The sequence below is a fragment of the Ovis aries genome, chromosome 11 (assembly GCF_016772045.2).
Source record: "Ovis aries strain OAR_USU_Benz2616 breed Rambouillet chromosome 11, ARS-UI_Ramb_v3.0, whole genome shotgun sequence".
Lineage (NCBI taxonomy): Eukaryota > Metazoa > Chordata > Mammalia > Artiodactyla > Bovidae > Ovis > Ovis aries.
Genome location: NC_056064.1, coordinates 36,960,532 through 36,974,042, shown reverse-complemented (window position 1 = coordinate 36,974,042; position 13,511 = coordinate 36,960,532). Strand labels below are relative to the sequence as shown.

The 13,511-nt window shown below is 48.6% G+C and overlaps 1 protein-coding gene and 1 long non-coding RNA gene across 6 annotated transcripts in view; one reads left to right on the top strand and one right to left on the bottom strand.

The window, feature by feature from the left end:
- The window catches only part of ZNF652 (zinc finger protein 652), a 63,295-nt gene extending 62,091 nt beyond the window's left edge, over positions 1-1,204 (bottom strand). For 4 of the 5 annotated variants that reach the window (XM_042255844.2, XM_042255846.2, XM_042255843.2 and 1 more), the window contains exon 1: positions 970-1,204. The gene's annotated coding sequence lies outside the window, so the exon portion shown is untranslated. Of the gene's footprint in view, positions 1-8 lie in introns of all 5 variants that reach the window. The other variant, XM_042255845.2, reaches the window with a different exon arrangement.
- Positions 1,205-1,459: 255 nt separating this feature from the next.
- Positions 1,460-12,877, top strand: LOC105608413 (uncharacterized). Its single transcript, XR_001043534.4, has 3 exons — positions 1,460-1,594; positions 7,071-7,298; positions 8,139-12,877. It is a non-coding gene; the product is annotated as an uncharacterized LOC105608413 (long non-coding RNA).
- Positions 12,878-13,511: the final 634 nt, after the last annotated feature.

The following is a 13,511-nucleotide window of genomic DNA, read 5'->3' as shown; positions in this document are numbered from 1 at the left end:
AGACTCACACAGCAATATCCTGAGAACGTGGTTGTGGAAAGCACCCTTCTCCAAAGGCAAAAGCACATTCCTTTGATTGGCACAAGCCATTCCTGACAATGGATCCGCGATGACAGGGACTGTTCAGCAATCAGGAAGTGTGTGTGTGTGTGTGTGTGTGTGTGTGTGTGTGTGTGTGTGTGCGCGCGCGCGCGCGCGCGCGTTGTGGGGGAGGGATGTGCTAGATGTGATCAAAGACTGGCCCTCTTCAAGAAAAGCAGACGGGATCTTAAATCGTAGACAGTGTTCCAGGGTGAAGCAGGGGTATTTTTCATTTCTGGCGGAGACATTCCTCGACAATGAACATGTTCTGTGCAGATGTAACGGGGGTGTCACTACCTTTAGTGGCTCCCATCTAAGAATCTTAAGCAGAGCCTGATTGGAGGGGAGGCTGTGGTGGGGGTGGAGAAAGGTCTGCATTACCCTCTGGGTGAGTATTGGGCGGGTGTACACTTAGATGCATTTTTATCTCAGGCGGCACAATACTCCCGGGGGTTGGTGGTTTGGGCGCAGCCGCAGGACAGGGGAGGCAGTGGGTGCAAGCCACCAGCTGCTGGGCAGGAGAATGCTCGAAGGAGGACCGGTGCAAACCTCCCCTCGGCCCGCTACCCCGTGCAACCCCAGCTTCCCCTCGGGCCTCCGGGCGAGCGCACTCTGCAAAACTGGAGCCCAGCCCGGGTCCGAGAAAGAGGGGGCGAAGGGACAGAAGCCGGCGCCTCCAGCCAGGGTCCGGGCCAGAAAAGCTCAACGCTCGGGGCCTCCCCTCCGGATGGGGGCTGCTCCGGCCTAGTGCACGCAGCTGCCTCGGCGAAGGGTTAACCCGGCGCCCAGAGCCCCTGTCGGCTCGGAGGGCGGCTGAGAGGAAGGGCTGCTGCCAGGGGCGCAGCCGCAACTGTGGCGTGTACGTGGGGGGCAGGGGCCCCTACTCACCCGGGCCGGCCGCCTCCGCCTCCGCCGCCCCGACCGCCGCCTCGGCGGTCCATCCCTGCGGCGGGGGGCCTGTAGCCGCGGCGCTCGAGTAACAACCGCCGGCTGGGCCGGCCCCTCCCCCCTGCCCAACGTCTGTCCTCAGGGCCGCTCCGCAGACCCGGCCTCGGCCGCCGCCGCCGCCGCCGCCGCCGCCGCAGCGCTACGTGGCCGCCGCTCCGACGTCTCGCGACTCCCTTCCGAGCGCGCGAGGGCGAGCGGGGCTGGCGGGGCGGGCGGTGCGCGGGGAGGGAGGCAGGGGAGGGGGGGTGTGCGTGTGTGGTTGTGTGTGCAGAGAGGGGGGCAGGGAGAGAGGGAGGGCGAGCGGCGGCGAGAGCGCGCGCGCGCCCGCGGCCCCTTCCCTCGCCGGCCCCCCCCGCCCGCCCAACAGGGAGCCCGACACCTCCCTCCGCCCGCCCCCCTGGCATCCCGGCCGCTGGGCGCGGCGGCGCGCATGCGCAGCCCTCGGGGCCGGCCCTGGCGCACCTTTTCTCCCTCCTGCCACATTGTGAGCGCTTCGCCTCCCACACAACCGCCGACTCCCGCTCCACCCCCGCCTCCCCTACTCCGCCCACTGCCGAGCGCCCAGGTAAAGGCGTGGGGTGCGCGTGCGCGCCGCTCTCCTTGGGTCTGGGGGCGTGGTTGCTGAAAGGAAGCCAAAATGTAGAGTAGGAGGGAGCTTTGGGCTGGAGAGTGGGGGCGTTCCACAAGTAGAGAGCGGGTTAAGATTAGGGAAAGTGAAGTTCAGAAAGGGGGCCAAAGTAGAAAAGTAGGTCCAAGCGAGGTGTAGTAGAAATCAGGAGGTTTTTTGGTTTATAAGGTAAACAAACAAAAAACAACTTGACTCTGGCCCCCTTGTTACTGAAGGGCGGTGTGGGTAACAGAAGACAGAAATAAAAAAGACAATGTAAGCAGTAGTGGGTTATTTGTTTGATGAATGAGACAGCTAATAAAAACGAGAAATTTAGAGATCGCCCAGACTTGTCAGAAAAACAAATTTAGAACCCTGCTTGTTCTGCGGCCAGAAATAGGGAAGGGGATTGTGTGTGTGTGTGTGTGTGTGTGTGTGTGTGTGTGTGTGCAGGCGCGTGTACTCGATTGTGCTTGAGATATGGAGCTGCCGAAAGAAAGGAAGCCTCCATTTAAGCATTACAGCATCATGACTAATTAGCTATTAATCATTAATATAATTAATGGTACTATTAGCTAACAAGGTAGCATTTATCCAAGTTCATCGCCAAGAGAAGCTGTCCATAATTGAAAGCGCTTGGAGTACAGGGAGGGGAAATGAACCAGGCAAAGTAAAGGCCTCCAGTGGAGTAGAACCAAGTCATGACCTTTCCCACCATAAACCAAAGTTCCCTGATGTTTTCCAAATTTTATCTTAATTGGAATTCCTTATTATTCTTACACTATGCTTAATAAATGTTCTTGCACTAAATCTGAGCTCTCAACATTTTTAATACATATGCAGCTACTTCTCCAAAAATTGCACCCCCCAGAATTCCTGTGGGGAATAAAATGACCTGAGTTTGGGAAAAGGGAAGAGATTGAAACTTTATAAATAAAAGGGTTCCAGGGCTAACTCTATCCTTGGCTACTTCTCAAAACAGATGCTTCGTTTTTATTACACTTGGACTCCAGGGATCATAATTTAGCAACTTTGGGTCACGTTCTTCAATAGTGAGTGTCTTCAGTGGATAAACACTAAAAAATAATGTCATAAAGCAGGTGAGAGAAAATCTTCAAGAAAAACAGGAGGAAACAATCATAAGTAGTAAAAGGAAAAACTTCGATTCAATGTGAGAAAAACCTTGGCATCCATGGAGGCTAGTGAGCCTAGAACATCTCACTGAGATGTCTAACTTTGCCTTCTTGGACATTTGTCCCGTCCCTTCTCCCACTCGGCCTCTTGGAAGAGGGGTATGCAGAGTGAGGGCTGAAGAACCAAGTCTCTAGGAGTTTCTACCCATGGGCCACACCTCTGAAGGGCTCCTAGTCATTGGAATAGTAATATTATCACCTTCTGCTTGAAGAGTGCTTTAAAGTTTTTGCAGACAGGTTATATCCATTATCAGATTTTCCAACAACCCCATGATGCAGATAGAACGGGTATTATTCCAAATGAAGGCAATTCAAGCCAAGGTGTGTCTCCTGGCTCAGCCTAAGTCACCCAGCCCAGTCAACAATGGAGGCAGGGCAGGATTCAGTCTTCTGATTCCCAACATGCTGTCCTCTCAAAGGGCTTCCTGGAAAAATGGCTGCATTTTCCTGTCCAGTGAAAACAAGTAGCCGCACCACGTGAGGGATAATAGTTCTAATATTCAGTTTTACATATCTCCTTTATTTCATGTTTTTTTCCTCTTTGCTCTCTCCAGGCACTTGGGACTTGACCAGTGTATTTGAAGTGCTGGTGACAGGTACTTTGGAAGGCCTTGGGCCTGGCATGGTGACCCTAGTTCCTCTGCTCCCCCTTAACTCTTCCCCCTTGAGAACCTACCAGAAGAAGTGCTGTCATCATTTTGCTAGTTTCAGTGCCTCCCTTCTTCTGCTTGGCAGTCATTACAGGCAATATTTAGCAACCACATCTGGTCTTATTGGAAAATGAGACTTCTGTCATCCTGGTTTCCTGGCCCTGGATAATTCTTCACCATCTCATTAAGGCCATCAGCCAAAACTAGCAAAACCCCCTTATCCCCACCCTTTTATTGGCCATGCCATGTAGCTCGTGGAATCTTGGTTCTCCAGGGATTGAACCTGGGCCATGGCAGTGAGAGCCCAGAACCCTAACAATTTGGCCACCAGGGAACTCCCACCATTTCTTTTTTTTTTTTTTTAATTTAAAAATTTTAGTAAAAAGTTCTGTATATTTTGACAGCTCTGAAAGTCTTACACATTTAATTTAAACAGCAGCAGAGCTATCTCGTTCCTATAAGGTGAGCTGGACAGCCTGGTACAAGCCCCCAATTCACTGCATTTCTTTGCTCCCCAAGTTTCCAGGGATGTAGCCCTAGTCAATACTAGTTCTTTCCACGTGGAGGGGCAGTGGCTATGGCTCCCTGCCTACCCATTGACTAATGTTACCCCATATATTGCACCAGAGTTGGGGCCAGAGTTCTGTTCGGGGTTTCCTAGGCCCTCATACTTGTAGGGCTGTGACCTTTGTTCAATCACTCCACCTTTGAGGTTTTGTAAGAAGAGGGGATTATATGGCTCTTAGAGCCTTTCAGATGTAATACCTAGGATTCTCCTTTAGAAAGTTGACTGTGTTCCTTAATACCTTGTAATTCCATTCCTTTCCTAAGAGTTACTATCCAATTTCTCATCTCGAAGCCCTTACTATAGGAAACTGCCCCTTGTACAGAATGGGTAAAGTTGTCCTGGACTTCCCTCTGGTAGCCACTTTTTTCTCAAGTGATAATGTTTAGAGACACCCAGAAAGCTGGACTCTTGGCTTGTCTGCCAGGGGGTTTGTGTGTGTGCACTTGTGTATATGTGTATGTAAGGTCCATGGGCGCTTTCATTCTGCGCCGTCTCAGTTGGCACCACCCCCACTAAAATTCCAAGGAAAGGTTAAAACAAATGCCAGAATGCACTAAAAGGTCAGGTATGTGAGTGGAGCTCTTTTGCTTTGGGGACAAAGATGAGGGAGGCTCTTGAGGCTATTGGCCACTTTGATCTCAGCTGATTTAGCTGCAGCATGGCCTGGGACCATCATCTGGTTCAGAGCTCCATACAGCTGTGGTCTCTACACATCAGCTTCTCCAACTGAAACATCTCAGAGTTTGGGTCATAGTTGCTGTGGTGTCCTTATCATCAAAATGCATTTTATAATTTTTTTTTTTAGTTCTACCAGTTTATTGCTATCAACCCATCTCCCTCCAGCCTCATGCACGCATGCTCAGTCATGTAACTCCATGGATTGCAGCCTGTCAGACTTTTCCAGGCAAGAATACTGGAGTGGGTGGCCATTCTTTCTCCATATAATTTTTTTTTTTAATGCACTTATGTGACAACTTCTACAAATCTTTCTTTTACAATATTTCACTTAATTCTTCCCTCAACACTGGAGGGTAGGAAGGGCAGAAAATATTTGTTTCTGCTAATTTTTTAAAAACAATATATTAAAAACAAGGTCCAGATTTTAAGGGTAACGTGGGCAGAATGAAATCCTGGGTCTCCAGGGTCCAAGTCCAGGACTTGTCTGTGATACTGTACTGCACCTCTTTGCTGGACACCATACAAAGCAAATGGAACACATGTGGTCTCTGCTCTCTGGAAGTTTGGACTCAAATGGCCAGCCACGATTCCGGCAAACATAACAGACTCACAGGCAACTCACATATGCCAATAAAGAAATGAGTTAAATAGATAAGGAAAGCCTCGTTTACCTGGCCTACTAATGTGTGTGTTTGTTTTTTTAATTCCAGTTGGGTAGAAAGGACAATGTTAATGAGGCTAAGGTGTTAGACCAGTCCTGTATGCCTACTTGCTTTGCACATGGAAAGGTGTTTGTTGATGTACTGCGTGCTTTTACCCCTTTCTGTCTGCAGCATTCTATGAACCTTCCTTAAATATCTACCAAGTGTCTGTCAAGCCAGGTGGGACTCAAGGACCATTAAGAAATTATCTCTACCCTCAAGCAACATCTGTGACCGTTTTCCTAATTCAAACCACTGTGAAAGCATTAGTTAAGCCTGTGTCCACCATCTGTATGGATGGAAGGACAGATTAACTTAGTCCCCATCCTGTTGTGTGAGGGCCTCAGATTCATCTTTATCCACGCAAGGTGGCCAATTAGGACAGTAGAGAGGCGGGCTTTGGAATTTGAGAGACGTTGTTACTACCCTAGAGAAACCACCTGAGCTTCCTGACTATTTAAGCAAAGGCCAAGAGGAACCCTGGAGTTAGGGAGCGTGGGTGGCCCAGGGCAGGCACCCACAACAAGAGAACATCTTCCATTCCTAAGTGGACTGCTGCAGCTCAATTCCTCCCCTGGGGGTTCGGCCTCAAGGTCCATGTACAGCTGAGTGATCTAAGGCAGTTAGGCTCGAACTGTGTTTGAGTTGTTTAAGAGGCTCACAGCTTCTTTAAGCAGCAGACTTAATTGCTGTGTGTAATTGATGTGACATGTGCCCCAGAGGCATGCACTGAGGTCCAAATGAAGAGATGATTTTTCAAAAATTGGAAGTAATTAATTAAAGAAGGCAGCTGCACGGGGCTGTGAGTTAGTGCCAAACTCTGTAACCCTAAACCAAACCCACCCAACCGGCCTCGCCACCTGAGGAACAATCCTGAAGGTCTCAAGAAGGTGGGATGCGATACCTGGGATGCAGTGGAGGACGAGGGGAACGCAAGGGTGAAGGACAGGGATCAGGGAACCCCCTCTTAGCTTTCGTGATCCTCAAAAGCCTTGGCTCTGAAGAGCAGTTTGGGAGTCAAAAGAAATGTGTTGGGAGCGCTAGAAAACTGCAGAAAAGTGGAGACAAGGTCAAGAGAAGTGTGTGAGATCACATGGGGGAGAGGTGGCAAAGGGGATGCGGGTGTCTGGAGCTGGGAGCAGCGCGAGCTGGGGTGTTTGCGGGACTGAAGAATGATGGAGTCCCTCAGATAGGGCCTGGGAAGATCTGCCAGGTTGCAAGGACCCTGAAGGTGGAGTTCCTAGGAGGTGGAGCCTGGATGTGGGGGCGGGAACATAGTGCCTGGGGCCTCTGGCATTCAGAAGAGGTATTCATTAAACCCCTGACCTGAGGTCACTAACAGAGCTGTGGCAGCTTTTCACAGGAGTTGGGTTAAGAACAACAATAACAAAAATAATAACAACAATTAACGATAATGAGACCTTATCTGCAGCAAGTTGTTCCTAGAGCTTTGTAGGCATTAAGTCATTAATTCCCCTGGCCCCTCAGGGTCACTTTTTCAAGAAGTAATGGAGGTGCTAGAGAACACAGTTAATCCTGTGTGGTTAGGCCTCCTGCCTTCAGCTGGGTGGGTCAGTTCACATCCAGAGGGGGTAAAATTCCTTCCTGATTCATAAACTGTTACAATCTTTTGCATTTACTTAGAGTTTCTGAAATGATGCTGAAATGAGGGTGAGTACAGAAATGCAGGAACCAGCCATCACAACATGTCTAAACAACTTGGATGTGAAAACTCAAGTCCCACCAACAGCACCAGGCTGAACAATATGCTGCAGTGGAGAGTGGCTGCAGATGACCAGGAAGTGACCTGGAAGTGATCATCTGCTCGAAGCCCTAACTGGCGGCAGGGCTGAGCCTCGGCCTGCAAACAAGGTAAATTGGAAGATTTCAAGTGTTTACCCCCCACTCCCTGCCACAGACCAAAGTTTAGAGGGCTCACGGTGAATAAAAAAAAGAGGGTCATTCTAGATTGGAGGAGTTACATGGGATGGAGCCTGAGAGCCAAACCTTGAGCAAAACTAGTGCCAACCATGACTAGCCTTGCGGATTTCAGCTGTTCTTTCATTTATGTGTTTCATATAACAGTGACTGCGAATTATACACACCCAATCCAGAGACAGACTTTCGCTTGCATCCCATAGATGGTGAGAATCATCATCATTATCCTAGCCCAGATCAAAGACAACAATATAGACAAAATGATCTCAATATACTTAAGCAGAGTGGGTATCCTGGTCATCCTTGGGTCCTGGAGCAGCAGCGATGATCCTCCCCATTAATGCAGAGGGCAGATGCGATACGGAGCCGGAACTGAGTTTCTCTGAATCTCAGAGTTGGGCAGAAGAAGAAACTGTATCACAGCTCTCAGCATTCATATCAGAGAAATAGAGGGACCAGTCCTCACTATTTGGACCCTTGCCATCCCTCTGGAAACAGTCTTCCCTCCTTTCCCTGTGTTAGTACAGAGAATGTCTACCCACAGAAGGTATGAGAACTTTCAGGGCTTGAATACCAATCTGGCTTGTAGATTACATCAAAGAACATAAAGTATTATATGATGAATTTAGGGAACAGAGTACTCTGGTTAATCAAATAATCTGGTTTTTAAAGTATTACTAAACATATAGTAACATTTGAGACATACTAAAATCATTCGTTGTTTATCTGAAAATTCAGGTTTAACTGGGTGTCCTATATTTTATCCATTTGCAGGTAAACTTCTAAGCAATCCAAAACTGCTCCTTTAGAGTTCTGTAGAGAAAAAAACCGGAGAAGGCAATGGCACCCAACTCCAGTACTCTTGCCTGGAAAATCCCATGGACGGAGGAGCCTGGTGGGCTGCAGTCCACGAGGTCACTAAGAGTCAGACAAGACTGAGCGACTTTACTTTCACTTTTCACTTTCATGCATTGGAGAAGGAAATGGCAACACACTCCAATGTTCTTGCCTGGAGAATCCCAGGGACGGCGGAGCCCGGTGGGAGGCCGTCTATGGGGTCGCACAGAGTCCGACACGACTGAAGCGACTTAGAAGCAGCAGCAGCAGCAGAGTAAAAAAAACAACAGAAAGGAGAGATTTTCTTTGATAGCTTCAGGTTCATTGGTACCAGAAAATGGAGACAGAGAAGATAGGGAAGAAGAGGCCCCAAACCAGTTGTCCATCAACTCAGAAGCACACTCACGGTCACACTGGGTATGTGGCTGAGATGTTGCCAGGTCTTTCACTGGCCCTGTGTCAAATCCAACACTTGTTCCAGGGATCTCAGGGAAGAGCTTAAGACAAAGAAAGCATCACCTACACTCTAATATTATCCAACACAGACGGAACCCCACCTAAGGATAGGAACAGATTGGTGCAAATTCTTTCCCTCATTTCATTTTGCCAGCAGAGAGGAAGCAGGTGAGAGCTTCGCTGAGCAACGTGGTGCCGTTCGGAGGGCCTGCATGATTCCTCTGTGCCATAGAATCCCCTGCCGCTTGGAGACCTCCTTCCTACTGTATTGATGGTCCTGTGGAAATGGGTCCCCTAGATGCTACATTCTGCTCTGCACGGCGTTGACCTCAGTCTTTTTCCTGGCCAGATTGCTGTTCTTAGCATGTACTGAGCACCAGGATGTCCCCAGCTTATTGAGTGCTTTCCGCTCTCCTAAGTGTTGCACCTCTGTTAGTCTGCAGAATCCTTCCGACTGTCTTTTGAGGTAGGTATTCTCATTTCACAGATGAGGAAACAGAGAGAAATGAAGTAGGAGGTGATATAAGGTCACATAAGTCTTACATGATGGAGTCAGAATTGAATCCAGGAAGTCAGACTCCTACAGCTGCTCTTTGAACCATGATGCTGTACTACCCAACACTCTAATTACCCCCACACTCCTGCTCAGAATTCTGGCATGGCTCCTGTGATAAGCAGAATAATAGCCTTCTAAATATGTCCACATCCTAAACCTGGAAGCTGTGAATATATTACCTTATGTTGTTGAAAGGGATTTTGCAGATGGGATTAAGTTAGGGATCTTGAAATGCAGACCTTAACCTGGATTATCCAGTGAAAGAAAAAAAGAAAGTGAAGTCACCCAGTTGTGTCTGACTTTTTGCGACCCCATGGACCCCATGGGATTTCCCAGGCAAGAATACTCAAGTGGGTTGCCATTTCCTTCTCCAGGGGATCTTCTCAACCCAGGGATTGAACCTGGGCTCCCACATTGCAGGTAGACTCATTACCATCTGCCAGGGAAGCCCCATCATCCAGTGGATCCAATCTAATCACAAAGATCCTTAGAAGAGAACATTAGGGTCAGAGGAGAAGTGACCAGGAAGCGGAGGTCAGAATGATTGCTGGCTTTGAAGATGGGAGAGAGACAAGCGCCAAGGAATGTCAGCAGCTTCTAGAAACTGGAATAAGCAAAGAGCTGACTCTCTCCTGGAGCCGCCAGAAGAGACACGGTCTGCTGACACCTTGACTTTGGCCTAGTGAAGCTCTTGACCTCCAGAAGTGTTAGATAATAAGTCTGTGTGGTTTTATGCAACCAAGTTTGTGGCAATTTGTTACAGCAGCAGTAAGAAACTAATTCAGCTTCCATTGCTTAAAGGGAAATCTGAACTGCCTTGCAGGACATTCAGGGGACTCATGTTATCTTCCCCTCGTCTAACTGCCTGGCTAGCTTATGCCCATGTGCCACCCTCGCCGTTCATTACAGATTGGATTGCTTCACGACCCTCAACAGCCATACCCTGTCTTATGTCAGTGCCTTTGCCTGGAACACCCTCTCCTCACTTGTTTGTCTGGTAAACTTCTCATCCTTTCTGTCTCAGCTATTATAAAACAATACCTCCTCTGTGAGGCTTATCCTACTTCCCCGAAAGGAACGTGGGACTCCTTTCCTGTATCTCATGCCTCTGCTGTTTTTCACATTCACTCCCGTTAAAGCAGATTGTAAGAACCCGTCTGTCCCCTTCCTGGGTTATGAGCTGTTTGAGGGCAAGGACCTCTCTTTTCAGCTTTGATCTCCTTTAGCACCTAGCATGGACCCCAGCACATCAAAGAAAGGTCCCCAGAGAACAGAACTCTTATCCTGACCTGTGATGCAGCCCCTCCAACCCCATTTCACCATCAGTAACAAGCGTTTCAGGACATCATCCCTTCCCTTCCCTTCCCTGGTGAGAAATAATGAAGAAAATCAGACATGGAAGTGTTTCAAGTTTTTGTTTAAAAAAAAAAATAGCACGAATCAAAGTTTTGTGATATTCTAGCTGTACCTACGGTAGAAAATGCTTCCTGTCCAAGTCTCAATTTTTTCAGCTGAGAAATGGATCAGAGACGAGCTGTACAGAGACAGGAGCTGTGGCCTCTTTGCATCCTATTGTACCCCTGCATCTACCCTGCTCTTGACTTGGGTGAATCCTCTGATGTTGGTTGGTAAAGGTCTCGAGGGAGGTTTTTCCACATTCTTTGGATTCATCACTTCTCTCTAATGTGCACGCCAGTGTTGGGTCTCTTGAGCGCAGGTTTCCCCACGTCACGTTCTATGTAACTGAGTTCCAGAACACTGAGTCAGATGAGCCTTCCAAGCCTCCAGACTCACCCGAGGGCTCTCCCACAGACACATCAGATACGGGGCTTCTCTCCAGTAGGAATTCTCTGATGTATAAAATGGTTGACGACTCCACCCACATGAAGGCTTATTCACTTTCATTATTTTTATTTTCCTGTGTGAATTCTCTGATGTTTAATGAGAAGTAAAGGGCAAGTGGAGGTCTCAATAAAGGCCTGTTAGATACCCAGCTCTGGGCTGAGGGACTCTATTGGCCCCTGCCCTCTAAACGTTTTCAACCTGGTTGGGGAGCACCAGACACTGTGTGTAGCCATACCAAGCGATTCAGAGAAAGGAGTGGACAGCTGGAGGTTGATTAGATGGGAAAGGTGTGTGAAAGAGGTTAGCCTTTAGCTTGACCTGGAAAGATGGTAGAATTGAGGCTGGAAGAGGAAGAAGGTGTTTCCATTGAAAGAAAAACAAAAGGAAGGATGGAAATAAAGAAGCAGGGGGAGGCAGGAAAGACGGAGGGAAAGAAACTTGCTAATGTAGGGATTTGCCTGTTGGTTGAGGAAACCCCCACAGACTTAGGGCAGCGGCCTTTGAAAGTTTTCTTCTGATGCTTTTCTTGTTTGAGCGCTCACGCCACTTTCACTTCTGCCAGGCGCATCTAAAAAGGAACACTCTACTGCTGCCTTGCACAGGCCAGCCCCACCCCACCCACCACCTCCACAACATTCTTAGGGCCCACTCCAGTTCCACAACCAGATGATAGAGGCACCAAATGGGGAGAGACCCCCACCCACCAGAAGGCGCCGGGGAAGCACCCAGTAGGCTTATATTCAAGAATATGGGAGCTCTCTGCCCCCACCCTCTTACCCCACCATCACGTCCTCTAAAAAAGTTTCTGCACCCTTACAGAGAATGAGGGTCATCAGCTCTGAAACCCTGTTACTTTTGTCAGTTTTATAGATGTTTTCTGAAAAGAATGAACTCCGGGAGATGGTGATGAACAGGGAGGCCTGGCGTGCTGCGATTCATGGGGTCGCAAAGAGTCGGACACGACTGAGCGACTGAACTGAACCGAACTGATACTTCATACCTTTTCCTTATTTTCCCCATTCCACAGAGAGCAGTGGACAAGCAAGCCGAGTGGAATATGTAGTGTCTCGTCTTGGTTAAATTGTTGGAGGACTTTTCTGCAAATTATAGTGGTTAAGCACTGACTCAACATCCAACAACTGCATAAGAGCTTAGAGCCTTCATTCATGGACAAGTTTCAAAATGAAACAGCGTCACCGCCTCTCATGGGCGATGTAGTCAGAGAACAGAAGAGAGTGAATTTCACCCTTAACGAAGTGGCTGCTTTCTGGAGAAGTGGCAGGATCTGGTATTTCCCAGCACGGTGAAATTGGGAAGTGCCTTTTGCAGTCCTTCTCACTTTCATGGTTTGTTTGGACATGGAATTCTTAAGCTCTTAATTCCGTCCCTGCTTCCTGTGTCACTTCCCTAGGAGACTGAATTCAAGGAGGGCGGGACCTCCTCCCCAGGGGAGGGGGAAGAACAGAATGGGGACTGATGCCTTTGGGCTCTTCCCGTGTAGACATCCTGTTGGCACATTCTCCACTCCTCCCCAGCAAAGCACCCTCTGCTCTGTGAAGAATCCAGGCAGGAAGTAAAAGAGATCTGTGCAGCCACAGTGGAAATGCCCAGACTCTCAGGAACCCCAGATGGCCATCCAGTCTGGTCATACGTCCCATTCTGTTTTCATTATTAGTGTCTGTCCTGTCTGTTCATGGGCTCCCCCAGGACAGAAGGCATGTCTACCCTAGTCACCATCAGAGCCATCTTAGTGCGTCACAGTGCCTGGTACAGACTGGCTGTTAGTAAATATTTGTTGAATAAATCAACTATAAACGTGGAAGTGGTTCTCTTAAAGAGCTCTTTGCTCTTTCTCAGCTACTGAGTTACAAAACGAGTGTGCTGGTGGTGAGAAGAGACACTGTTGGGTTATAATAAAAGGAGCTGGAAATGTGTGGGAGGGCTCCTAAAGGTTCCAGTTGTATCTACTAAGCAACAGGGAACCTCTGCGAGTTCTTTAGGTCACCAACAGGAGATGGCGAGCGGTGGGGGCTGTGTTATTGTTGTTCAGTCGCCCAGTCATGCCTGACTCTTTGCAACCCCATGGACTGTAGCACGCCAAGCCTCCCTGTCCCTTACCATCTCCTGAAGTTTACCCAAGTTCATGTCCATTGCATCAGTGATGCCATCCAGCCATCTCATCCTCTGACACCCTCTTCTTCTTCTGCCCTCTTTCCCACCTGTGGGTGACCCCTGGGAGTGGGGACTTTGCAGGCTGTATTTGAAGTACATCTTCAAGTACATCTTCTTGAAGAAGTCTAATCACAGTTGCAAACTTCAGAGATGACTTTTGTGCCTGAAGGGTGACTATTTTAGCTAGGTAAGTGTCAAGAAAGTGGTAGGAATTCTAGTGAGCCTTGCTCCTGAGTGAACTCAGAGCTGGCGGTGGGAACAGAAGAAGCAAGCAAGTGCAG